Genomic DNA, 27933 nt, shown 5'->3' with positions numbered 1-27933 from the left:
AGGTGGAATCCTTCAAAGCCCCCGGGCCAGTGGACAATACAGCCCAAAATGCAGAATCCTTTACAAAAGCATTCTATGGATGCCTACAGGAATGCATGGAGCATGCTATCCCAAATAAAACCAAGACTCACTCCTCCAAAGGCAGGAGACCTGTCTGGTGGACCCCGGCCATAAATAAGCTATACAACAAAAGGAGAAAGCTACAACATGACAGAGCAAAATCCCAAAAAGGGAAGGCGTCACTGATCAGTACTAGCAAGAAACTACGATCCCTCATAAATTCTTCTAAGGCCAGCTTTGAAAGAAAAATTGCACAAGACACTAAAGATAATCACAAGGCCTTCTTTAGTTATGTCAGAAACCTGGGAGGCAACTCGCAGATATGCTCTGAGTTAGTGCAAAATGACAAAAAATTCACTGAACCCACAGACATTGCCAACATCCTGGCAGAAAGGTTCAGTGCAAACTTCTCCCCCCCTTCCCTCCCAAAAGAGCAAATGTCTATCCCAACAGAGTGTAGCCTTCCTGAGATCACAGATGCACAGGTGAGAGATGCCCTCTCCAAAGCAAAAAACACAGCATCAATGGGACAAGACGGTGTCCCTGGCTGCGTCTTACATGAGCTCTAAGAAGAACTAAACCCTCATATAAAGTCACTGTTCAATCTCAGCCTTACTACAGGATATGTTCCGAAGGAATGGCATACAGCAACACTGGTCCCATTCCACAAAGGTGGTGCCACAACAGACCCCAGAAACTATCACCCTATAAGCTTGACTAGCCTGGTCTGCAAAGCTATGGAACGTATCATCATGGAAATCATAAACAAAGAGATTGGGAACCTCCAGACACTGGATCCTACCGAATTCGGCTTTGTTAAGGGCAGATCTTGCCTCTTGAACCTGGTCAACTTCTTTGAAACAGTTACCAAAGCCATAGATGAGGGGAAGGTAGTCCACAGAGCCTACCTGGACCTCGCAAAGGCCTTTGACACAATACCCCACTCGGGCATCATAAATAAGCTCACCAGCTTAAATATCAACCCCTATGTCACAAGATGGGTTGCAAACTGGCTCAGGGATAGAACCCACATGGCCAGAATAGCAGGTGCCATGTCAGACTCTAAACCAGTCACAAGTGGTGTCCCACAAGGCTCAGTCCTGGGACCTCTCTTGTTCGGTATATATTTCTCCGAGGTACAGGCTAACACGGGTGGACTATGGCTGACCATGTTCGCAGATGACTGCAAACTGGGTGCTATAATCGACTCTCTGACTGACACAAGCATACTCCAAAAGGGTCTGACAGAGACGGATAACTGGTGCCAGAGCCATGGCCTAAAGCTAAATGCCAAAAAGTGCATAGTCATCCCCTTTGGGAAAAACAAAGTGCCCACAAATTACCACATAGGTGGTAATCCATTAAGTACGGAAGAAGTAATTAGGGACTTGGGGACCCAAGTAGATAGCAATCTCTCCTTTGACAATCACATTGCCAAAGTGGTTAGAAAGACCTTCTATATAGCCCACCTTATCATGAAAGGATTCACATCTAGATCAAGAGAGGTCATTGTGCCCCTCTACTCATCACTTATCAGGCCCATAATTGAGTACAATGCTCCGTTTGGAATGTACCTTACCAGACACCTTCAGCAACTGGAAAGACCCCAAAAGTATCTCACCAAGAGGATCAAGGGGCTCAAACAGATGCCCTATGCAGTTCGGCTAAAGAAATTCCAGCTCTACTCAGTTGTGTACCGCCTACTCAGAGGCGATCTGTGTCTGACGTATAAAGCCATGTCCAACCCAGAATTAATGGACATGCTTCACCTCAGGAAATCTAAATCCCTTAGAGCTACACGCTCCAGGAACCTGAACCTCAGCACAGAAATAAATAGGACATGCTGGAGGGACAGATTCATATCCCAGAGGCTCCCCTCACTCTGGAACAAAATCCCAATCCATGTCAGGCAGAGCCCCTCACTGACCCTCTTCAAGAGAAATCTTGACGAATGGATGGGAGATCGTAAGTTTACTCCTGGGATCTCTTTTGTGTCACTGCTTGACAGAGGTACAGTAAACAAACCTTAAAAAGGCTGCCTTCTGTGGCCTACTATGCAGAGGCACAGTCGGCTGGTCTGGAGGGGTGGCGGCGGCCGGGCATACTCTGGCTGGGCTTGTGGGTGCCATGGGACAGATGGCCTAGTGTCGGCCTATGAACCTATAAGCCTGCTTTTCTCTCCCTTCATATTGCAATTTCTGTTTGTATTATACTATCTTATCTTTAATGTTTTTATAAACTGACTAAAATTTCTCTAAATATTAAATCATTTTATATAACATTTTGTATATATGTCTATTTTTATATTATGTCTAATTTGGTATAATTATTTAACTATTTTTTTGAATTATTTTTAAAGATTGCAAAATTATTATTCTTAAAATGTTTTATAATACTTTGGAGCTTTTCAACCCAGGCCTCTGCTGAAAATGGGCCACTGCCCAGTCAGACATCTACAGTGATTAAATGTCTAAATAAATAAATGACTGATGCTCTCATACTCATAATCCTGATCTCCATCCCATTTATAAACATATCTCCTCATGAAGGAAATCCTCCTAGTGTATCTTTTCTCACTATTGAAGCAGTGTGGTATAAGAAGAAGAAAGATAGATACAAATTCCTGCCAGTTTTGCATTTGCCTTAAGGGATGTCAGTTTAGCTGTTGATATTCTTTGTCATATGAGTGCCCTAGAAGATCACCTTATCATAAAGATTTTAATGAACTGTGAGAGGAATCTCAGCATAACAGCTGTTGTGCACATTACTTAGATATGGCAATAAGCACTAACAAATGCATCTTGATCAAAGAAAATGTTACTTTTTGTGCATCTTCATCTCAAATCCAGAGGCTGAGTTGCTCTTTAACAAGCTGGATTCAAAACTTGCAGCATCCAAATGCCTTTATTCAAAAATGTAATAAATAAATAAATAAAACGCAGACACTAAAAAAAACTATGCTGATAGCTCCTTTTTTGTGAAAGTTAGTTTTGGTTCCCTCTGTTGTAGCAATGTGATACAAAACTGATGCTTTACTGCTATTGCTACACAGTTTATTAACAATGCAGCCAAGGTTTTCTATCCCAGTCTGAATCCTTCCCTACTGTTTCACAGGATGGAAGACTTAAAATTAATCATGGATAGTCATTTGCTTTTTAAATATATTTTTCTGCTTTAAATGAATCTTAAAGTGCTTAGATTTCTTAGACATCATCATAGATATTAACATTTCAAGTTTCAAGATGTGTAGGCTGAAGAGTTAGCCAAGAAAACAGACGTGTTTAAAGTGAACAAGATCAGAGTGAGAGAATTACAAAAGGTTTTAAGGCATTTGGCCTCTGCTCAAAGAGCCATTTGTCCAGCCATAGATTTGATGAGAGGTTACTATGGAGTCTTGATTTAGAATTGCCATTGATTACAAGAAGCTAAGGCAATAAAAGGTGATACATGGATCTGGTAGACTACATATGGAAATGCATTGAAATATTACTAATGCAAATCATCTGGGCAAAAAATTCAGACATTCACTTCCATACAGACACAGTTGAAGATGAAGACAAGGTAGATGATTTGCTTCTTGATGGTCCAAATGCTAGAAACTGCTATGCCACTTAAAATACATCACATTCCTGAAGCCAATGCCCATCAATGATGCTTTGGCTCTATGCAGAACAAAGATATGTATCTTACTAGTGAATTTCATGCCTGATAATAAATCAGTAGTGGATACTTTTGACCAGAAGTAGAGGAAAAAGAAGTAGAACAGGTGGTTATACAACTGATTTTGCTGACCTTAGATTAAAAAAAAATTACCTCTAAGGGTGAGAATATTCCTGCTATTCTAAATGAGAGGGCTATCTTTACATATTCCAGCCATACAGGTTTTGCAGTGTAAACACTGCCCAAGGGACAAGCAGTTCTTCCCATGGTACAAAAGATTATCAACATTAGACTAATCTTTTAATTTGTCAGTTCTGGGCTATACACTGTGAGGTCTTATGCACCGACAGTTATAATATTTATGAAGTTTGATCAAAAAGTGGAGCTCATTAAGAGAAGCCAAACCATGGAAGCAATCCTTAGGTTTATGTCTGAGGTATTAAGGCTTGAATAATGGCAGACTTGATTGTGCGTTATGTGTTAACATGAGCTGGCTTGAATTTCAGATGCTACACAGGGATGGGATATCATAAGGGCACTGCAGGGAGATATGTAAAGTACAAATGGCAGGTAGGCCAATAGGAGGATTACATAATTTGTATTATAATGTTCTTAAAGCAGGTCATAACAGGATTGTTAAGTGTGAAATAGAATGTGAACTGTTTCTTGCACTGAATAATTTAATATATCAAGGTGCCTTCATAATCAGTGAAACTTTGATCAAGAAGCAATTCTAGAAATGATAATTGTGCTGCTGGAGTACATAGAATGGCTGGGTAACATGCCAATTTATAGCTTGCAGAAAGCAAGACTACCCAGTTAGGAAAAGAGAGAGAAGTGCTAATTTGGCTATATGAATACAGCAAATTATCTATATAAAGAACTATGAAACTACAGAGAGCAAAATATATAAAAATGAAAATTTTGACAGTTTCAATTTGACAAATCTATATGAGAGATCATTTACAAGAAGGCAACTGGTCAGGGTAGTGATGAGACTTTGTGAGAATAAGGGCTCTATGTAAATAAAACTGAAGCTCTCGCTGTCTGAGGGGCAAATTAACATGTTTTTGTAAAGCAGCAGCCCCTGAAAGCCATCTCAAACAGTGAGAGATAGAAATCTAAAGTGTACTGGAAATATGTTAGAGCATATGAAAAGGAATCAGGGGAATAAATGAATGGTACTGTTATTAGAAGAGGATACTATAAAAGAAAGCGGCAGGATAACTGTAACATGCTGTTTAATGATTTTGTACCAATTTTCTTTTTGTTCCTGCAGGTCATACTCTATTTGGAACCCTTAAGAAACACCTACATTTTCTACATGCTTGGTTATACCAAGACAAGTTCTTGAGTGGTTTCCTTACAGTGTGATATGGCAAAGCTGAGCATAACACAAAGAGGACACATAGACATGGAAATGAGCCAGTTGTTGCCATCCCTGTTGCAGCATGAAAAATGAATGAGGAATGTCAAATTTTTTAATCATAAACCTTAGAAAAATTTCAGATGTGTAAAGTCAATACAATGCAAGAAAAACAAAGGTTTACTGTATTTGCATAGGTTATCCCTGCATGCATTTACTATAGTCATATGCAGCTCCAAGAGAGTACAAAGAGAGGGCAATTTGAGGGAGGGTGGCCTAATGGTTAAGGTGTTTGCCTTACAAACACAAAGTGCAAGGTTTGAGTCTCACAAAGGATAAATGACTAGGCTTAAAATGGCTCGCAAGGGCAGTTAGCTTGGTACTAATCTATGAATCTATGGTTGGGAAGGTGGCCTAATGGTTAAGGTGTTTGCCTTACAAACACAAGGTGCAGGGTTTGAGTTTCACAAAGGATAATTGGCTAGGCTTAAAATGGCTCACAAGGGCAGTTAGCTTAGTACTAATCTATGAACCTATCTATAATTAAAAGGCTGACAAAGTTCGTCAATAGGAAGACTAGAATAGTAAAATCAAAACACAGATGGAAAATTAACCAAATAAAAACAAATACCACAGACCAATAAATAAATCTGAGCAATAAACTGAAGAAGATAAACATAAAAATAAAATGCTTGCTCAGAATCCAAACCAGGCACTTCATTCGACTGTGAAAATATTGTGTAAATAAAAGGTAGTAAAAGTTTAAGTCTATTCAGACCAGTCTAAACAATATGAAGCCAACGACAAGTTAGGGCAATACAGCACATCAAATTCTCCAAGCAGAAAACAGAAATCCCAAGTAGATAGGTCAACAAGTTCTCTTTGAACTATTCCCAAAAAATGATTGTCTCTTCAGACCATATCAGACATAACCATACGAAGAATCAAATCCATCAGAAATAGTAAAACTAACTAATCCTTTATTAACATATGTTCGGTAAGCGCTTTCGCCAAGCGGCTTTTTCAAACCATTAAAAAACAGTGACTGAAGACTTCTTTTATATTATTCAGACATAATTGATTAATTGAAATTATTCAGTCATCAATCAACTATATAAAGATGCATTATACTAAACAAAGACATTAAATAAAAAATTCTCTCTGAACAATAAATAATACATAGGTTCATAGGTTCATAGGTTCATACTAGGCTATCTGCCCTGGGGCAATTATAAGCCTAGCTTGATTCTGTATGGCTTACGCCACCCCTTGATTTGAGTATACTGTGCCCTTTTTAGGGTTTAGTTTACTGTGCCTCTGTCTAATAGTGACACGGGAGTAATCCCTGGGATAAACCTACGATCCCCCATCCACTTATCGAGATTCTTCTTGAAGAGATTCAGTGAGGTGCTCTGCCTCACATGAACTGGAATTCTATTCCAGAGTGAAGGGAGCCTCTGGGTTATGAACCTGTCCCTCCAGCAAGTTCTATTTATTTCTGTCCTGAGGTTCAAGTCCCTCGAGCGTGTGGCTCTAAGGGTTTTAGATTTACTGAGGTGGAACATGCCCATTAATTCTGGATTTGACATAGCTTTGTATGTCAGGCATAGATCGCCTCGAAGTAGGCGGTATGCAACTGAATAGAGCTGGTGTTTTTTTTAACCGAGCAGTATATGGCATCTGTTTGAGACCCTTGATCCCCTTGGTGAGATACTTTTGGGGTCTTTCTAATTGCTGCAGGTGTCGGGTAAGGTACATCCCAAAAGGGGCATTGTATTCTATGATGGGCCTGATGAGGGATGAATAAAGGGGCACGATTACCTCTCTTGATATAGATGTGAAACCCTTCGTGATGAGATGGGCTATGTAGAAGGTCTTTCTAACCACTTTGGCAATGTGGTTTTCAAAGGAGAGATTGCTATCAACTTGGGTCCCCAGGTCCCTAATAACTTTCTCTGTACTTAATGGGTTTCCGCCTATGTGGTAATTTGTGGGCACATTGTTTTTGCCAAAGGGTATGACTATACATTTTTTGGCATTTAGCTTTAAAGCATGGCGCTGGCACCAGTTATCTGTCTCTGTGAGACCTTTTTGAAGGATGTTTGTGTCAGCTGGAGAGTTGATTATGGCGCCCAGTTTGCAGTCGTCTGCGAACTTGGTGAGCCATAGTCCTCCCACGTTTGCCTGTACCTTGGAAAAGTATATACCGAACAAGAGTGGTCCCAGGACAGAACCCTGTGGGACACCACTTGTGACCGGTTTCGAGTCTTACATGGCTCCAGCAACTCTCACTCTGTGGGTTCTGTCTTTGAGCCAGTTTGTGGCCCATCTTGTGACATAGGGGTTTATATTTAAGCTGGATAGCTTATCTATGATGCCCGACTGGGGTATTGTGTCAAATGTCTTTGCAAGGTCCAGATAGGCTGTGTGAACTACCTTCCCTTCATCTATGGCTTTGGTGACTGTTTCAAAGAAGTCAACCAGGTTCAAAAGGCAGGATCTGCCCTTGACAAAGCCGAACTGGGTAGGATCTAGTGTCTGTAGGCCCCCAATGTCTTTGTTTATGAGCTCCATGATGATCCTCTCCATAGCCTTGCAGACTAAGCTAGTCAGGCTTATGGGGCGATAGTTTCCAGGGTCCATAGATGCTCCACCTTTGTGGAGTGAGACCACTGTTGCTGTACGCCATTCTGTGGGCACATATCCTGTAGTGAGGCTGAGATTGTATAGCTGTTTTATTTGAGGGATTAGTTCCTCTTGTAGTTCATGTAGGACGCAACCTGGGATGCCATCTGGTCCCATGGAAGCAGTGTTTTTTGCTTTGGAGAGGGCAGCCTTCACCTGAGCATCTGAGATGTTTGAGAGGCAGCCCTATGCCGGGATAGATACTTGCTCTTTTGGGCGAGAGGGGGTGGAGAAGTTTGCACTGAACCTGTCTGCCAGGATATTGGCGATGTCTGTGGGTTCAGTGTATTTTTTGTCGTTTAGAATCAACTCAGAACAAGTCTGGGAGTTGGATCCCAGGTTTCTAACATAACCAAAAAAAGCCTTATGATTGTCTTTGGTGTCCTGTGCAATTTTTCTCTCAAAGCTGGCCTTGGAGGATTTTATGAGGGATCGTAATTTTTTGCTAGTACTGATCAGAGATACCTTCCCTATTAGGGATTTTGCTCTATCATGTAGTAGCTTCCTCCTTCTGTTGTACAGTTTATTTATGGCAGGGGTCCACCAGACTGGATGCCTGCCTTTGGATGATTGGGTCTTGGTTTTGTTTGGGATAGCATGATCCATGCATTCCTGGAGATGTCCATATAATGCATTTATATAGGATTCTGCAGTTTGGGCTGTAGTTTCCACTGGCCCTGGGGCCTTGAAGGATTCCACTTCAGTTTTGAGAAGTGAGAAGTTCGCTTTTGAGAAGTTTTTCACCGTGGATTTCTGGGCTGGCGGTGGGGTCGGGATGTGGACATCCAGTGAAATTAATTTATGGTCTGATCTTACCGATGAGGGATATACTTCTGGTGTGAAGCATAGAGTCCCCGTGTTGGTAATGATCAGGTCTAGTATGTTGTCCCCTCTTGTGGGAGTGGTGACTAGTTGTTCCATAGCATTTGAGTTTATAATTTCCAGGAATCTTTGGGCTGAGGTGCTGGGGCTTGAGTAGTGCTTCCAGTCAATGTTTGGGTAGTTGAAGTCGCCCAATATAATGGTGTTCGGAGAGATCTTCATGTTCTCCAATGTTTTCAGGAAAGCCGAATGGGATTTCTGACTTTGAGAGGGTGGTCTGTAGGATGCTATAAACTGAAAAGCAGTCTTTCCCACTGTTAGTTGCACATGGATGGTCTCTGATACTTTCATGCAATGCCACTAACCTGGAGGTGTGGATATCCTTGATAAATATGGAAACTCCCCCTCCTTTTGTGGTTCGGTCCGGGTTTTGGGGCCGAAAAGCATGATATGAGGTATAGCCTGGTAGTGCTGGGGTGCTCTCTGGAGCCTTGAACCAGGTTTCTGTCACTGCACAGATATTGATGTTCTCTATACTGAGGAGAGCTTCGAGTGTGTGCATCTTGAGGTTAAGACTTCTGGCGTTTAGCAGCATTACCCTTAGTTTCTTGTTCCTTGTGCTGTCTATGGGGGTGGGTTTGACTTTTGAGCCTTGCCTAAAAAGGCACTATGGGGTGGCAAGAGCCTTTGCCAATATCCGAAAGCCCAGTGGTGACAGGTGCAAGCCGTCCCTAGCGAAGCAATGTGGCTTGTCGAGCATGTCATCCCAGGCTGACAGACACTGGATCCCCTTTGAATGACACCAAAATTTTAGCCAATTGTTAAAATCGATCATTTTGTCTTTGTACTGTGGCATCATTCTAGGTGAGGGTAAGATGCTGCTCAAGGTCAGGGTCATACCAGCCTGGGCTACATGATCAGAGAGCTCCTCTATGTCTCTTTTCATGTAGTCCAGGGAGGTATCTCAGGTCATTCACACCAGCATGTACAATGACTGAGTCATATTTGTATTTGCTTTGGAGTGACCTGAGTGCTTGCGTTATGTGTCGGATCCTAGCACCGACAGGCAGCTCACTCTGACCTTCTCTTTATTCAGCCTGGTGAGCGGGACGTCAGTGTGTCTGACAATAGAGTCACCTATAACAAAAGTATCAGGTGTGTTATTCAGCCTTAAGGGCTGTGGCTGCTTAGCACACTGACTTTGTGGGTTATGTGTTGTGTGTGTTTTGTTTTGAGGTAGCGTTTGCTTGGATGTCTGCTTTGGAGGTCTCTGTTGCTTAGGTAGATTTTATTTAGAGCCTCAGTATGTTTTTGTGTATTTATGTGTTTGGTTCGCTGATGTGGTGGGACTATGTGATACTGGAATTGTGTTGTGTGAGGTTACCTTCTCCTCCTGACTGGTTACACCAGTTTTGAGATGAGAGAGCTCAGCCTCCAGTTTGGCTAAATAGTTGCATCTCTCACATATATTTGAACCTATTTGGAGGAGGAGAGGGTTGTCCGTGTACATGAGACAGTTGCAACATTGCCTCAAAATTCCCAGATTCACCAGCTGGACTGGAGAGGAAACCATTGACTGACCTTTGGACATGCTAGAGTAATAGGGAAACTGAATTTAAGACGGACCAATAGAGGACAGGGTAATCGTAGAGAGTATATGAGTAAGTAGTGCTTATGGTTTAATAGTGCTAACTTGTAGGATTACTTAATTGGACAAGTGAAGGGCCTTAGAATGAGAATATGGTGTTTAAATTGAGAGATAGAGCAGTTCTAAGGGAAAAAGTGAAGAGCAGACTTTGTGGAGCCAGGAATAGTTTAAACCCAATTAGGCGGCACTGCCTGATGTTGCGCTATGCTCAAAAACGTTCAAAACCACGCAAAAGAGGGTTTTAAGAGAGGAAGATGAAGGAGTTTTGGAATTAACCCAAAATGGCCAATAAAACTACAGTTTCAAGTCAGTAACCACTCCCACAGGGGCAGGCAGGCTGCTCAATGTTTTTCACTGCCACTGATCAACAGAGAGACTTTTCTTTAGCCCAAGCAAAAAATGGCCTCACAGAAACTTACAAACAGTTCAAGAACAGCAAGCCTGTAACTGAACTTTTTTAAATCTCAGAAAAGTGGGAAAAAAGCAAGATTTTTTGTTGTTGTTTTGTTTTTTCAGAGATAGCAGAGGTTAACAAGTATCAGCAAGTTATAACAGTGCAGTAAATGACCCCACACAAGAGTGCTAGGCCAAAGACAGATAAAATGCAAGTTTTGAGAATAAAACGATTTTAAAAATAAGTGCAAACAGGAAATTCAGTAAACAGCTCTAGGTTGTGCTCTAAATACAGTTGCTAATGCAGAAATCAAATTTAACAAGCCAGAAAATGCTCAAAATAGGCAGCTATGCAGAAAAACCTAGCAAATAAACAGAGGAAAAATACTTAAAGTCTCAAAAGTGGCTCCTTTCTTCTCTCAGCGTTTTCTCCTCTTGGTGGGTGCTTCACCAACAGCCAACAAGCCTGAAAAGATGCCAAAACCATGAGGCAACCAGGTTTTAAGAGAGGAAGATGAAGGAGTTTTGGAATTGACCCAGAATGGCCAATAAAACTACAGTTTTAAGTCAGTAACCACTCCCACAGGGGCAGGCAGGCTGCTCAATGTTTTTCACTGCCACTGATCAACAGAGAGACTTTCCTTTAGCCCAAGCAAAAATGGCCTCACAGAAACTTACAAACAGTTCAAGAACAGCAAGCCTGTAACTGAACTTTTTTAAATCTCAGAAAAGTGGGAAAAAAGCAAGATTTTTTATTTTTGTTTTTTTTGTTTTTTCAGAGATAGCAGAGGTTAACAAGTATCAGCAAGTTATAACAGTGCAGTAAATGACCTCACACAAGAGTGCTAGGCCAAAGACAGATAAAATGCAAGTTTTGAGAAAAAAAACGATTTTAAAAATAAGTGCAAACAGGAAATTCAGTAAACAGCTCTAGGTTGTGCTCTAAATACAGTTACTAATGCAGAAATCAAACTTAACAAGCCAGAAAATGCTCAAAATAGGCAGCTATGCAGAAAAACATAGCAAATAAACAGAGGAAAAAAACTTAAAGTCTCAAAAGTGGCTCCTTTCTTCTCTCAGCGTTTTCTCCTCTTGGTGGGTGCTTCACCAACAGCCAACAATCTATATATAGATATATATATATATATAAAAGAGTTTATATACAAACTGTAAAATTGTAAACATACAAAAATACATTAATTCTTTAATAAAATATCACTTATAATTGATTGTTCTATTTTTAAGTATAGGTTTTAATGGAATTTTATCATTGAGGCCAGGGTGTATGTGAGCTTGTAACCTAATAATCCAATTCATTTCTATTCGTTCAGTGTGGTTTCTAATATCACCACATCTGGAGCTTGGTACATTAACATACATAACCAAAAATTTAAAGCTGTGTGTGGTATCATTTTCTAATACATGTTTTGAGAGAGCATTAATATTAGATTTTATACGGATTTGGTAAAGATGCTCCCTTATTCTGTCTTTTAATTTTCTGTCAGCCTTGTTGACATAAAAGGCAGGACAGGATGTGCAGTTAACAATGTAAACTACATGTTCTGTTTCACAGCTTGCATTGACATTAAACATAAATACCGTAGATGCAATTGGATGTACAAACATATTAATAGTAGAAATATAGGGACAGAAATTACATGTATTGCATGCACAGGTACCGGTATAAATGGTACTTCCATAATGATGTTCTTGATTGAAAAACATAAAAGTCTGTGTAGATTCTTTTTGTTCCTAAAAAGGAATTGTGGCTGGTCACCCACTATCCCCTTAATAACCGGGTCTACGGTTAAAATACTCCAATGTTTGTAAAAACTCTCCTTAATAAACTGAATATCTTCTGTATAAAATAATGATATTTTCTGCTGTTTTACCTTATTTACATTTAAATCTGTTCTAACAGCTCTGTATATTTCATTGCCCTTTTCCGAAAAAATCGGACATGCTCTGTCCTGCCTAAGGCCCTCTATATATTTAAAACCAGCATCTATCTCTTTATTTCCATACTTCCTATGTACCAATCTATCATGTAAATTACTTAATTCTGTTTCAAAATTAATATCAGCAGGATTTAGTCTCGAAGCTCGAATAGCTTGTCCCTTTATAATATTACCAAATATATGGTTGGGGTGCATACTGTGCCTATGTAATAAAGTATTTTTATGGCACAATTTTCTGTGCACACCTGTATTCAGTCTGCCATTGCTTAAACGTTCAATCGATACATCTAAAAAAAGATATACGTTCTGTAGATGCTGTCATAGTAAGCTTTAAAAAATTAGTTAAAGAATTAACTTGTTGCAGAAAATCATCCAATTCTGCTCCTGTTCCTCTCCAAACAAAAAACAAATCATCAACAAAATGTCTATAAAAACCAACATATTTTTTGTATAAATCAAGTTGAAAAAAATTTTGTTCCTCCCAGAATGCCATCACCAAACCTATACTTAAAAATAGAAGAATCAATTATAAGTGATATTTTATTAAAGAATTAATGTATTTTTGTATGTTTACAATTTTACAGTTTGTATATAAACTTTTTTATATATATATATCTATATATATATATATATATATATATATATCTATATATAGGTATCACATGTATTATTTATTGTTCAGAGAGAATTTTTTATTTAATGTCTTTGTTTAGTAGAATGCACCTTTATATAGTTGATTGATGACTGAATAGTTTCAATTAATCAATTATGTTTGAATAATATAAAAGAAGTCTTCAGTCACTGTTTTTTAATGGTTTGAAAAAGCCGCTTGGCGAAAGCGCTTACCGAACATATGTTAATAAAGGATTAGTTGGTTTTACTATTTCTGATGGACTTGATTCTTCATATGGTTATGTCTGATATGGTCTGAAGAGACAATAATTTTTTGGGAATAGCTCAAAGAGAACTTGACCTATCTACTTGGGATTTCTGTTTTCTGCTTGGAGAATTTGATATGCTGTATTACCCTAACTTGTCATTGGCTTCATATTGTTTAGATTGGTCTGAATAGACTTACCCCGGGATTCATGAAGCCCGGTGCAAGGACGGCGGTAGGCTTGTGCCGACAGTGCAGCGTGATGATGGCGCAGTCGCGCCAAATGCATATTAATGAAGGCGCGCTGCCGCCACAGCCATGCGCACAGGAAAGGAGCGCGAGTGCATAGGGCATTTCGAAGTGGCGCACGGAGGCGTGGAAATGGAAGCTGTCAATGTGCAACCTAAATTCTTGCATATAACAAGTTGCAAGATAGTAATCACAATTGTCAGTGTCCGTGGATACTGAAACATATGCAAAGCATGCAAGAAAGTTCCTGCGAACATAAAGTGAAGAAAAAAACACAAATGCACAGTAGGGAATAACGGGTCCCTATCCCGTGAACAAATGACATGGAAGACCGTGTGGCTGTAGTCCAACGCAGTGTAGATAGCTATATCAAGTGGAAGTGAAACGCATCATATGTTAGCGAGCCACCAGTAGGTATGTCCAGCCCAATGGTGAGGGTCACCAGCTGACCCATAATGTGAGGGAGGGTACACAGCTGGGCAGATGTGTCCATAACAAAATACACGATAAATGTAGATATCAAGCGACTGTATGTCTGAATCATATCCCACAAGGCATGTAATAGTCACATACAAAAGGTATGTCCGTATTTCACATACCAAATGTGATAAGAAATAGAATAAGCATGTAAATGAAACAGAAGGATCATATAAACAGCTACAACAATAAGGAAACATGTAGGCTGAAAGGAACAGTATTATTCATACCTTCGACTGTGGGGACGGTTGTCCAGTACAGTCGGATATGTGTCCAGAATATATCCCATCCTGGACATAGGAAAAGGTGGCATCCTACCAATGAGTAGAACAGGCTGCCAAATTCTGGAAATCAGCTGCACAAGCCGAACTTGTCAGGATGTGTCACAGCTGAACTGGTAGTACCCGGTATACCAACCATGTAATGAAAGCTACGATGGGCGCAGGTACTTATGTGTGTGAGGTATAACATGTGGAAAGCAAACATGGCAGGGTAGTCCACACAACCATAAAGGTACCATGACACATGTAGGGTATTCAATGTGTTACTCTCACGTGTCACGGCCAACAACCAAAGCAGTGATGTATGGGGTGTGAGGAATTGTGTGTGTGGGGATGGGTAATGGTACAATCCTCCAAGGTGATACTGTGTCGATGCAGAATAGGTGAACTGGAGGTGTATGAGGAGCAGTGGGTGAAGCTGAAAGAAACACAAACACATGTATAAACAGCTGCAATACAAGCAGACAGGCCATACTGTAGAACACAATCCCACAAACATATGAATATTGAAATGTGTGAGACAAATGTATAGACATGTCACCGGCACATACCCACAGATTGGTCCTGATGGAACTGGCCATAACAAATGCAACACACCTGGATGCATAATGGACTATACAGCATCCCCTCCACATCACACAACCCGCTCCCGTACCTGAACGTCCACCAAATCCAGCCATACTTGGCCTACTGGTTTGGTGCAGACACAGCCATATAGTGACCGCATGCATATGTAGTAGGTAGTGTCACCCTAGGTAGTTGCAGGATTGCATACTATGTATCCCTTGCATGTAAAATCCCCAGCACATTTTCGTAACGCCAAAAAGATGTTTGTTATTTCTCTTGTTGTTTATCGGTCCAATTTTTGGATATCCCTCATGGGATACGTAACCTGTGTAAACATTAGAATGGAAGACACAAAGTCCAGTCCAGTAGATATCTGGACACAAGTTGGAATGTGCATTAGAGGTGCACGACACTGTCCAGCCCTATGTGGCCATGCATAACCTACTACCCAGGATCAAACACCTGCCCGTGACGCACGTGTCCCGAAACGAATAAGCAGGAGAATATATTGCACACATTCGCATAGTGGCACATGGTATAAGGGTGATGAAGGCACTGACGTAAACAGGATACCCCTGATCCACTGTGTGAGAGACAATTAATGTGTGTGTAGGTGTGACCTGACCAACAATGGTACAATGCCAAATGTCGTGTGACCATAGGGAATAACTATGCACCATACTGCATGTAACAGTTGCCTAAAGCGGTCATGTCAGGATAGAATAAATGTAATTCATACAAGAAACAGGCAAACAACAAAAGTGCCAAAGGTATAAGGCTTACAGCTAGGAAAAAAAAATGACTGTTCTAAACCTGCAGTGACCGTGGATATGTGTTGGCCCAAACATTCTGGTGTCCGCAGTAGGGTTGTCATCTGTCCCGCTTATGTAGGGATAGTCCATCATTGGACAGTTGTGTCCTAACAAAAGACATTTCAAATGGCAAATGTCCTGGATTGTAGACATAAGTATGTCCCATATGTTATGTAATAGTAGCAGAAAATAATTATTGCAGTATCTACAATACCTAAATGTTACAAGAAACAGAATAAGCGAATAAACCGCTACAACAATATGCTTTATGTAGGCAAATAAATAAAGTTCAATCCGTTGTACTGACCGTGGGTATATGTCGGCTTGTAAAATCTGGTGTGTGCCGAAAATGTCCCATCTTGGCCATGTGAAAAGGTGCCAACCCTAGTCACCGGAATACAGCACAACCCGTATATATGACAATGTCAACAATACCAATGGTCAGAGCATTTGCACAATAACTGGCCAGACCCTTAAAAACTCATTCAACTGTGAAAATACTCGTATAAATAAAAGGTAGTAAAGTTTAAGTCTATTCAGACCAGTCTAAACAATATGAAGCCAACGACAAAGTTTAGGGCAATACAGCACATCCAAATTCTCCAAAGAAGCAAGAAAACAGAAATCCCAAGTAGATAGGTCAACAAGTTCTCTTTGAACTATTCTCTAAAAATGATTGTCTCTTCCAGACCATATCAGACATAACCACATCTACGAAGAATCAAAATCCATCAGAAATAGTAAAAACTAACTAATCCTTTATTAACATATTAGAGTGGCGTGTTACTGGCCAAGCTGCTTTTTTTCAAACTTATTAAAAAACAGAAGTGACTGAAGACTTCTTTTATATTATTCAGAATATGGTGAGTTAATTTGTAAAATTATTCAGTCATCAAATCAACTATATAAAGATGCATTATACTAAACAAAGACATTAAATAAAAAAATTCTATACTGAACAATAAATAATACATAGGTTCTACCATAGGTTCATAGGTTCATACTAGGCCCTATCTCATCCCTGGGGTACTGCTAAGCCTAGGCTTGATTCTGTGCTGGCTTACTTCATGCCCTTGGATTTGGAGTATACTGTGCCCTTTTAGGGTTTAGTTTACTGTGCCTCCTGTCTAATAGTGACACTTTGGGAGTAATCCCCTGGGATAAGCCCCACGATCCCCCATCCACTTATATCGGAGGATTCTTCTTGAAGAGATTCAGTGGGAGGTGCTCTGCTCCTCACATTGAACTGGAATTCTATTCCAGAGTGAAGGGAGCCCTCTGGGTTATGGCGAACCTGTCCCTCCAGCAAGTTCTATTTACTTCTGTCCTGCGAGGTTCAAGTTTTTCTCCTCGAAATGTGTGTGGCTCTAAGGGTTTTAGATTTACTGGAGGTGGAACATGCCCATTAATTCTGGATTTGACATGCTTTGTATGTCAGGGCACTTAGATCGCCTCGGGCGCAGTAAAATGCGGTATGCAACTGGAATAGAGCTGGTGTGTTTTTAACGAGCAGAGTATATGGTGCATCCTGTTTGGAGACCCTTGATCCCCTTGGTGAGATACTTTTGGGGTCTTTCTAATTATGCTGCAGGTGTCGGTAAGGTACATCCCAAAAGGCATTTGCTCATTCTATGATGGGCCTGATGAGGGATGAATAAAGAGGCAATGTGATTACCTCTCTAATGATATAGATGTGAAACCTACGCCTTCGTGGATGAGATGGGCTATGTAGAAGGTCTTTCTAACCATACTTTAGCAATGTGGTTTTCAAAGGAGAGATTGTTATCAACTTGGGTCCCCAGGTCCCTAATAACTTTCTCTGTACTTAATGGGACTTTCCTACCATCATGTGGTAATTTGTGGGCAGGCATTGTTTTTGCCAAAGGGTAATGACTATACATTTTTGGCATTTAGCTTTAAACCATGGCGCTTGGCAATTCAGTTATCTATTCTCTTGTAGACCTTTTTTGAGAGGAGAAGGATGTTTGTGTCTGGCTGGAGAGTTGAGATTATGGCGCCCAGTTTACCCAGTGTGTCACCAAGTAATCTTGGTGAGCCATAGATCCTCCCACGTTTGCCTGTACCTTGAAAAGTGTATATACCAACAAGGAGTGGTCCCAAGGACAGAACCCTGTGGGACACCACTTGTGACCGGTTTCAGTCTTACATGAGGCTCCAGCAACTCTCCTCCTCTAATGGGTTTCCATGTCTTTGTGAGCCAGTTTGTGGCCCATCTTGTGACACTAGGGGTTTTATATTTAAAGCTGGGATAAGCTTATCTATGATGCCCGAGCTAGGGGTATTGTGTCAAATGTCGCTTGCAAAGGTCCAAGATAGGCTGTGTGAACTACCTTCCCTTCATCTATGGCTTTGTGACTGTTTCAAAAGAAGTCATTCCAGGTTCGGGTAAAGGCAGGATCTGCCCTTGACAAAAGCCGAACTGGGGTAGGATCTAGTGTCTAGGCTCCCAATGTTCTTTGTTTATGAGCTCCATGAAGTGATCCTCTCCATAGCCTTGCAGACTAAGCTAGAATTCAGGCTTATGGGGCTTATAGTTTTCCAGGGTCCATAGATGCTCCACCTTTGTGGGAGTGAGACCACCTGTTGCTGCACGCCATTCTGTGGGCACATATCCTGTAGTGAGGCTGAGATTGTATAGCTGTTTTATTTGAGGGATTAGTTCCTCTTGCCTTAGTTCATGTGTGAGGACTTAAACCTGGGATGCCATCTGGTCCCATGGAAGCAGTGTTTTTGCTTTGGAGAGGGCAGCCTTCACCTGAGCATCTGAGATGTTTGAGAGGCAGCCCTATGCCGGGATAGGCCATTTCAGCTCTTTTGGGCTAGAGGGGTGGAGAAGTTTGCACTGAACCTGTCTGCCAGGATATTGGCGGTGTCTGTGGTTTCAGTGTATTTTTTGTCGTTTAGAATCAACTCAGAACAAGTCTGGGAGTTGGATCCCGGGTTTCTAACATAACCAAAAAAGCCTTATGATTGTCTTTGGTGTCCTGTGCAACTTTTCTCTCAAAGCTGGCCTTGGAGGATTTTATGAGGGATCGTAATTTTTTGCTAGTACTGATCAGAGATACCTTCCCTATTAGGGATTTTGCTCTATCATGTAGTAGCTTCCTCCTTCTGTTGTACAGTTTATTTATGGCAGGGGTCCACCAGACTGGATGCCTGCCTTTGGATGATTGGGTCTTGGTTTTGTTTGGGATAGCATGATCCATGCATTCCTGGAGATGTCCATATAATGCATTTATATAGGATTCTGCAGTTTGGGCTGTAGTTTCCACTGGCCCTGGGGCGCTTGAAGGATTCCACTTCAGTTTTTGAGAAGTGAGAAGTTCGCTTTGAGAAGTTTCACCGTGGATTTCTGGGCTGGCGGTGGGGTCGGGATGTGGACATCCAGTGAAATTAATTTATGGTCTGATCTTACCGATGAGGGATATACTTCTGGTGTGAAGCATAGAGTCCCGTGTTGGTAATGATCAGGTCTAGTATATTGTCCCTCTTGTGGGAGTGGTGACTAGTTGTTCCATAGCATTTGAGTTTATAATTTCCAGGAATCTTTGGGCTGAGGTGCTGGGGCTTGAGTAGTGCTACCAGTCAATGTTTGGGTAGTTGAAGTCGCCCAATATAATGGTGTTCGGAGAGATCTTCATGTTCTCAATGTTTTCAGGAAAGCCGAATGGGATTTCTGACTTTGAGAGGGTGGTCTGTGGATGCTATAAACTGAAAAGCAGTCTTTCCCACTGTTAGTTGCACATGGATGGTCTCTGATACTTTCATGCAATGCCACTAACCTGGAGGTGTGGATATCCTTGATAAATATGGAAACTCCCTCCTTTTGTGGTTCGGTCCGGGTTTTGGGGCAGCATGATATGAGGTATAGCCTGGTAGTGCTGGGGTGCTCTCTGAGCCTTGAACCAGGTTTCTGTCACTGCACAGATATTGATGTTCTCTATACTGAGAGAGCTTGGTGTGTGCATCTTGAGGTTAAGACTTCTGGCGGTTGCAGCATTACCCTTAGTTTCTTGTTCCTTGTGCTGTCTATGGGGGTGGGTTTGACTTTTGAGCCTTGCCTAAAAAAGGCACTATGGGGGTGGCAAGAGCCTTTGCCAATATCCGAAAGCCCAGTGGTGACAGGTGCACAGCGTCCCTAGCGAAGCAATGTGGCTTGTCGAGCATGTCATCCCAGGCTGACAGACACTGGATCCCTTTGAATGACACCAAAATTTTAGCCAATTGTTAAAATCGATCATTTTGTCTTTGTACTGTGGCATCATTCTAGGTGAGGGTAAGATGCTGCTCAAGGTCAGGGTCATACCAGCCTGGGCTACATGATCAGAGAGCTCCTCTATGTCTCTTTTCATGTAGTCCAGGGAGGTATGTCTCAGGTCATTCACACCAGCATGTACAATGACTGAGTCATATTTGTATTTGCTTTGGAGTGACCTGAGTGCTTGCGTTATGTGTCGGATCCTAGCACCCGACAGGCAGCTCACTCTGACCTTCTCTTTATTCAGCCTGGTGAGCGGGACGTCAGTGTGTCTGACAATAGAGTCACCTATAACAAAAGTATCAGGTGTGTTATTCAGCCTTAAGGGCTGTGGCTGCTTGGCACACTGACTTTGTGGGTTATGTGTTGTGTGTGTTTTGTTTTGAGGTAGCGTTTGCTTGGATGTCTGCTTTGGAGGTCTCTGTTGCTTAGGTAGATTTTTATTTAGAGCCTCCGAGTATGTTTTTGTGTATTTATGTGTTTGGTTCGCTGATGTGGTGGGACTATGTGATACTGGAATTGTGTTGTGTGAGGTTACCTTCTCCTCCTGACTGGTTACACCAGTTTTGAGATGAGAGAGCTCAGCCTCCAGTTTGGCTAAATAGTTGCATCTCTCACATATATTTGAACCTATTTGGAGGAGGAGAGGGTTGTCCGTGTACATGAGACAGTTGCAACATTGCCTCAAAATTCCCAGATTCACCAGCTGGACTGGAGAGGAAACCATTGACTGACCTTTGGACATGCTAGAGTAATAGGGAAACTGAATTTAAGACGGACCAATAGAGGACAGGGTAATCGTAGAGAGTATATGAGTAAGTAGTGCTTATGGTTTAATAGTGCTAACTTGTAGGATTACTTAATTGGACAAGTAGAAGGGCCTTAGAATGAGAATATGGTGTTTAAATTGAGAGATAGAGCAGTTCTAAGGGAAAAAGTGAAGAGCAGACTTTGTGGAGCCAGGAATAGTTTAAACCCAATTAGGCGGCACTGCCTGATGTTGCGCTATGCTCAAAAACGTTCAAAACCACGCAAAAGAGGGTTTTAAGAGAGGAAGATGAAGGAGTTTTGGAATTAACCCAAAATGGCCAATAAAACTACAGTTTCAAGTCAGTAACCACTCCCACAGGGGCAGGCAGGCTGCTCAATGTTTTTCACTGCCACTGATCAACAATCTTTAGCCCAAGCAAAAAATGGCCTCACAGAAACTTACAAACAGTTCAAGAACAGCAAGCCTGTAACTGAACTTTTTTAAATCTCAGAAAAGTGGGAAAAAAGCAAGATTTTTGTTGTTGTTTGTTTGTTTTTTCAGAGATAGCAGAGGTTAACAAGTATCAGCAAGTTATAACAGTGCAGTAAATGACCCCACACAAGAGTGCTAGGCCAAAGACAGATAAAATGCAAGTTTTGAGAATAAAACGATTTTAAAAATAAGTGCAAACAGGAAATTCAGTAAACAGCTCTAGGTTGTGCTCTAAATACAGTTGCTAATGCAGAAATCAAATTTAACAAGCCAGAAAATTCTCAAAATAGGCGGCTATGCAGAAAAACTTAGCAAATAAACAGAGGAAAAATACTTAAAGTCTCAAAAGTGGCTCCTTTCTTCTCTCAGCATTTTCTCCTCTTGGTGGGTGCTTCACCAACAGCCAGCAAGCCTGAAAAGATGCCAAAACCATGAGGCAACCAGGTTTTAAGAGAGGAAGATGAAGGAGTTTTGGAATTGACCCAGAATGGCCAATAAAACTACAGTTTTAAGTCAGTAACCACTCCCACAGGGGCAGGCAGGCTGCTCAATGTTTTTCACTGCCACTGATCAACAGAGACTTTCCTTTAGCCCAAGCAAAAAAATGGCCTCACAGAAACTTACAAACAGTTCAAGAACAGCAAGCCTGTAACTGAACTTTTTTAAATCTCAGAAAAGTGGGAAAAAAGCAAGATTTTTATTTTTTTTGTTTTTTCAGAGATAGCAGAGGTTAACAAGTATCAGCAAGTTATAACAGTGCAGTAAATGACCCCACACAAGAGTGCTAGGCCAAAGACAGATAAAATGCAAGTTTTGAGAAAAAAACGATTTTTAAAAATAAGTGCAAACAGGAAATTCAGTAAACAGCTCTAGGTTGTGCTCTAAATACAGTTACTAATGCAGAAATCAAATTTAATAAGCCAGAAAATGCTCAAAATAGATGGCTATGCAGAAAAACTTAGCAAATAAACAGAGTAAAAATACTTAAAGTCTCAAAAGTGGTTCCTTTCTTCTCTCAGCGTTTTCTCCTCTTGGTGTGTGCTTCACCAACAGCCAACAATCTATATAGATATATATATATATAAAAGAGTTTATATACAAACTGTAAAATTGCAAACATACAAAAATACATTAATTCTTTAATAAAATATCACTTATAATTGATTGTTCTATTTTTAAGTATAGGTTTTAATGGAATTTTATCATTGAGGCCAGGGTGTATGTGAGCTTGTAACCTAATAATCCAGTTCATTTTTATTCGTTCAGTGTGGTTTCTAATATCACCACATCTGGAGCTTGGTACATTAACATACATAACCAAAAATTTAAAGCTGTGTGTGGTATCATTTTCTAATACATGCTTTGAGAGAGCATTAATATTGGATTTTATACGGATTTGGTAAAGATGCTCCCTTATTCTGTCTTTTAATTTTCTGTCGGCCTTGTTGACATAAAAGGCAGGACAGGATGTGCAGTTAACAATGTAAACTACATGTTCTGTTTCACAGCTTGCATTGACATTAAACATAAATACTTTAGATGTAATTGGATGTACAAACATATTAATAGTAGAAATATAGGAACAGAAATTATCTATTGCATGTACAGGTACCGGTATAAATGGTATTTCCATAATGATGTTCTTGATTGGAAAAACATAAAAGTCTGTGTAGAGTCTTTTTGTTCCTTAAAAGGAATTGTGGCTGCTCACCCACTATCCCCTTAATAACCGGGTCTACAGTTAAAATACTCCAATGTTTGTAAAAACTCTCCTTAATAAACTGAATATCTTGTGTATGAAATAATGATATTTTCTGCTGTTTTACCTTATTTACATTTAAATCTGTTCTAACAGCTCTGTATAGTTCATTGCCCTTTTCCGAAAAAATTGGACATGCTCTGTCCTGCCTAAGGCCCTCTATATATTTAAAACCAGCATCTATCTCTTTATTTCCATACTTCCTATGTACCAATCTATCATGTAAATTACTTAATTCTGTTTCAAAATTAATATCAGCAGGATTTAGTCTCGAAGCTCGAATAGCTTGTCCCTTTATAATATTACCAAATATATGGTTGGGGTGCATACTGTGCCTATGTAATAAAGTACTTTTATGGCACAATTTTCTGTGCACACCTGTATTCAGTCTGCCATTGCTTAAACGTTCAATCGATACATCTAAAAAAGATATACGTTCTGTAGATGCTGTCATAGTAAGCTTTAAAAAATTAGTTAAAGAATTAACTTGTTGCAGAAAATCATCCAATTCTGCTCCTGTTCCTCTCCAAACAAAAAATAAATCATCAACAAAATGTTTATAAAAAACAACATATTTTTTGTATAAATCAAGTTGAAAAAAATTTTGTTCCTCCCAGAATGCCATCACCAAACCTATACTTAAAAATAGAAGAATCAATTATAAGTGATATTTTATTAAAGAATTAATGTATTTTTGTATGTTTACAATTTTACAGTTTGTATATAAACTTTTATATATATATATATATATATATATATATATATATATATATATATATATATAGATAGATACCACATGTATTATTTATTGTTCAGAGAGAATTTTTTATTTAATGTATTTGTTTAGTAGAATGCACCTTTATATAGTTGATTGATGACTGAATAGTTTCAATTAATCAATTATGTTTGAATAATATAAAAGAAGTCTTCAGTCACTGTTTTTTAATGGTTTGAAAAAGCCGCTTGGCGAAAGTGCTTACCGAACATATGTTAATAAAGGATTAGTTGGTTTTACTATTTCTGATGGACTTGATTCTTCATATGGTTATGTCTGATATGGTCTGAAGAGACAATAATTTTTTGGGAATAGTTCAAAGAGAACTTGACCTATCTACTTGGGATTTCTGTTTTCTGCTTGGAGAATTTGATGTGCTGTATTGCCCTAATTTGTCGTTGGCTTCATATTGTTTAGACTGGTCTGAATAGACTTACCCCGGGATTCATGAAGCCCGGTGCAAGGACGGTGGTAGGCTTGCGCCGACAGTGCAGCGTGATGATGGCGCAGTCGCAACAAATGCATATTAATGAAGGCGCGCTGCCGCCACAGCCACGTGCACAGGAAAGGAGCGCGAGTGCATAGGGCATTTCGAAGTGGCGCACGGAGGCGTTGAAATGGCAGCTGTCGATGTGCAACCTAAATGCTTGCATATAACAAGTTGCAAGATAGTAATCACAATTGTCAGTGTCCGTGGATACTGAAACATATGCAAAGCATGCAAGAAAGTTCCTGCGGACACAAAGTGAAGAAACAAACACAAATGCACAGTAGGGAATAATGGGTCCCTATCCCGTGAACAAATGACATGGAAGACCGTGTCGCCGTAGTCCAACGCAGTGTAGATAGCTATATCAAGTGGAAGTGAAACGCATCATATGTTAGCGAGCCGCCAGTAGGTATGACCAGCACAATGGTGAGGGTCACCAGCTGACCCATAATGTGAGGGAGGGTACACAGCTAGGCAGATGTGTCCATAACAAAATACACGATAAATGTAGATATCAAGTGACTGTATGTCTGAATCATATCCCACAAGGCATGTAATAGTCACATACAAAAGGTATGTCCGTATTTCACATACCAAATGTGATAGGAAATAGAATAAGCATGTAAACGAAACAGAAGGAGCATATAAACAGCTACAACAATAAGGAAACATGTAGGCTGAAAGGAACAGTATTATCCATACCTTCGACTGTGGGGACGTGTTGTCCAGTACAGTCGGATATGTGTCCAGAATATATCCCATCCTGGACATAGGAAAAGGTGGCATCCTACCAATGAGTAGAACAGGCTGCCAAATTCTGGAAATCAGCGGTACAAGCCGAACTTGTCAGGATGTGTCACAGCTGAACGGGTAGTACCCGGGTATACCAACCATGTAATGAAAGCTACGTATGGGCGTGTACTTATGTGTGTGAGGTATAACATGTGGAAAGCAAACATGGCAGGGTAGTCCACACAACCATAAAGGTACCTGACACATGTAGGGTATTCAATGTGTTACTCTGGCCGTGTCACGGGCCAACAACCAAAGCAGTGATGTATGGGGTGTGAGGAATCTGTGTGTGTGGGGGGATGGGTAATGGTACAATCCTCCAAGGTGATACTGTGTCGTATGCAGAATAGGTGAACTGGAGGTGTATGAGGGAGCAGTGGGTGAAGCTGAAAGAAACACAAACACATGTATAAACAGCTGCAATACAAGCAGACAGGCCATACTGTAGAACACAATCCCACAAACATATGAATATTGAAATGTGTGAGACAAATGTATAGACATGTCACCGGCACATACCCACAGATTGGTCCTGATGGAACTGGCCATAACAAATGCAACACACCTGGATGCATAATGGACTATACAGCATCCCCTCCACATCACACAACCCGCTCCCGTACCTGAACGTCCACCAAATCCAGCCATACTTGGCCTACTGGTTTGGTGCAGACACAGCTACATATAGTGACCGGTATGCATATGTAGTAGGTAGTGTCACCCTAGGTAGTTGCAGGATTGCATACTATGTATCCCTTGCATGTAAAATCCCCAGCACATTTTCGTAACGCCAAAAAGATGTTTGTTATTTCTCTTGTTGTTTATCGGTCCAATTTTTGGATATCCCTCATGGGATACGTAACCTGTGTAAACATTAGAATGGAAGACACAAAGTCCAGTCCAGTAGATATCTGGACACAAGTTGAAATGTGCATTAGAGGTGCACGACACTGTCCAGCCCTATGTGGTCATGCATAACCTACTACCCAGGATCAAACACCTGCCCGTGACGCACGTGTCCCGAAACGAATAAGCAGGAGAATATATTGCACACATTCGCATAGTGGCACATGGTATAAGGGTGATGAAGGCACTGACATAAACAGGATACCCCTGATCCACTGTGTGAGGGACAATTAATGTGTGTGTAGGTGTGACCTGACCAACAATGGTACAATGCCAAATGTCTTGTGACCATAGGGAATAACTATGCACCATACTGCATGTAACAGTTGCCTAAAGCGGTCATGTCAGGATAGAATAAATGTAATTCATACAAGAAACAGGCAAATAACAAAAGTGCCAAAGGTATAAGGCTTACAGCTAGGAAACAAATGACTGTTCTAAACCTGCAGTGACCATGGCTATGTGTTGGCCCAAACAATCTGGTGTCCGCAGTAGGGTTGTCATCTGTCCCGCTTTGCGAGGGATAGTCCATCATTGGACAGTTGTGTCCTAACAAAAGACATTTCAAATGGCAAATGTCCTGGGATTGTAGGACATAAGTATGTCCCATATGTTATGTAATAGTAGCAGAAAATAATTATTGCAGTATCTACAATACCTAAATGTTACAAAAAACAGAATAAGCGAATAAACCGCTACAACAATATGCTTTTATGTAGGCAAATAAATAAAGTTCAATCCGTTGTACTGACCGTGGGTATATGTCGGCTTGTAAAATCTGGTGTGTGCCGAAAATGTCCCATCTTGGCCATGTGAAAAGGTGCCAACCCTAGTCACCGGAATACAGCACAACCCGTACATATGACAATGTCAACAATACCAATGGTCAGAGCATTTGCACAATAACTGGCCAGACCCTTAAAAACTCACAACGTTAGTGCCATTTGGGGGAAAGGTGTTGAATGAGAATGACTACTCACAACAATGAAGAGTACTAGATACATTTAATTGCAGACAATTAGTAGTATTACGAATCTGTCAGCATGTTCCAAGTTAATAGTACTAATATGGCAGAAGTGTCCATGATTGTCCCTGAGTTGTCATATCTTTGTCCCTGTCACTGTAGACACGGGTCCCCGAGTATCAGAGAGGTCCATACACAGAAGTACACCAACCAACTGTCCCAGCTGTTGACTAGACTATTGCATACCTGTAGTGATTTCATAACAGATGTCCAGAATAATATTCATTGTATGTATAAATAAATGAAATAGTCAAATGGGAAGGGAAACCACCCCCCAACCTGCATTATGTAGTGGAACCACTCCCCGCCCTAAATTATGTAGCGCTGACCCAATAATGTGGTCAGAGGTGCACAAACACTTGTGTCTGTAAACACAGGTAGAATGTGAAACTCTGGACTAACTCTGTCCATGTGCTACATCTGATCTTCGAACACCACCAGGGCAGTGGTAGCCACCAGTCGGCCGAGCCTAAACCCAGACCAGCACATGAAAACGCGTATGTGCGAGGACTATAAGCATAGGGGTATGAATATCCTTGGAGTGAGTAGACTCGCAGCACGGGTCCAGAGCAGTAGGAAACAGGGAATGTCCTAATTGTAGTACTGGGGTTTTCCTGGCAGGAGAATGGATGCCTGCTTTGTAAGGTAAGCGGTGAGGCGTATGTCAGAGTAACTATGAACCATGGGTATACATATAAATGAGCCAGAACACCAATAGTGTACTTGTTACAGCATCCGCCCAATGTAAAGGCATTCCCGGTGCAAGTACGGCTATAGCACATGTTAATTGTGTAATGAATGCCTCTGTGC

Source organism: Protopterus annectens, chromosome 3.part0, assembly GCF_019279795.1.
Source record: "Protopterus annectens isolate FY-2018-M chromosome 3.part0, PAN1.0, whole genome shotgun sequence".
In the NCBI taxonomy this organism is placed as follows: domain Eukaryota; kingdom Metazoa; phylum Chordata; order Ceratodontiformes; family Protopteridae; genus Protopterus; species Protopterus annectens.
Note: the sequence above shows the minus strand (reverse complement) of the source record.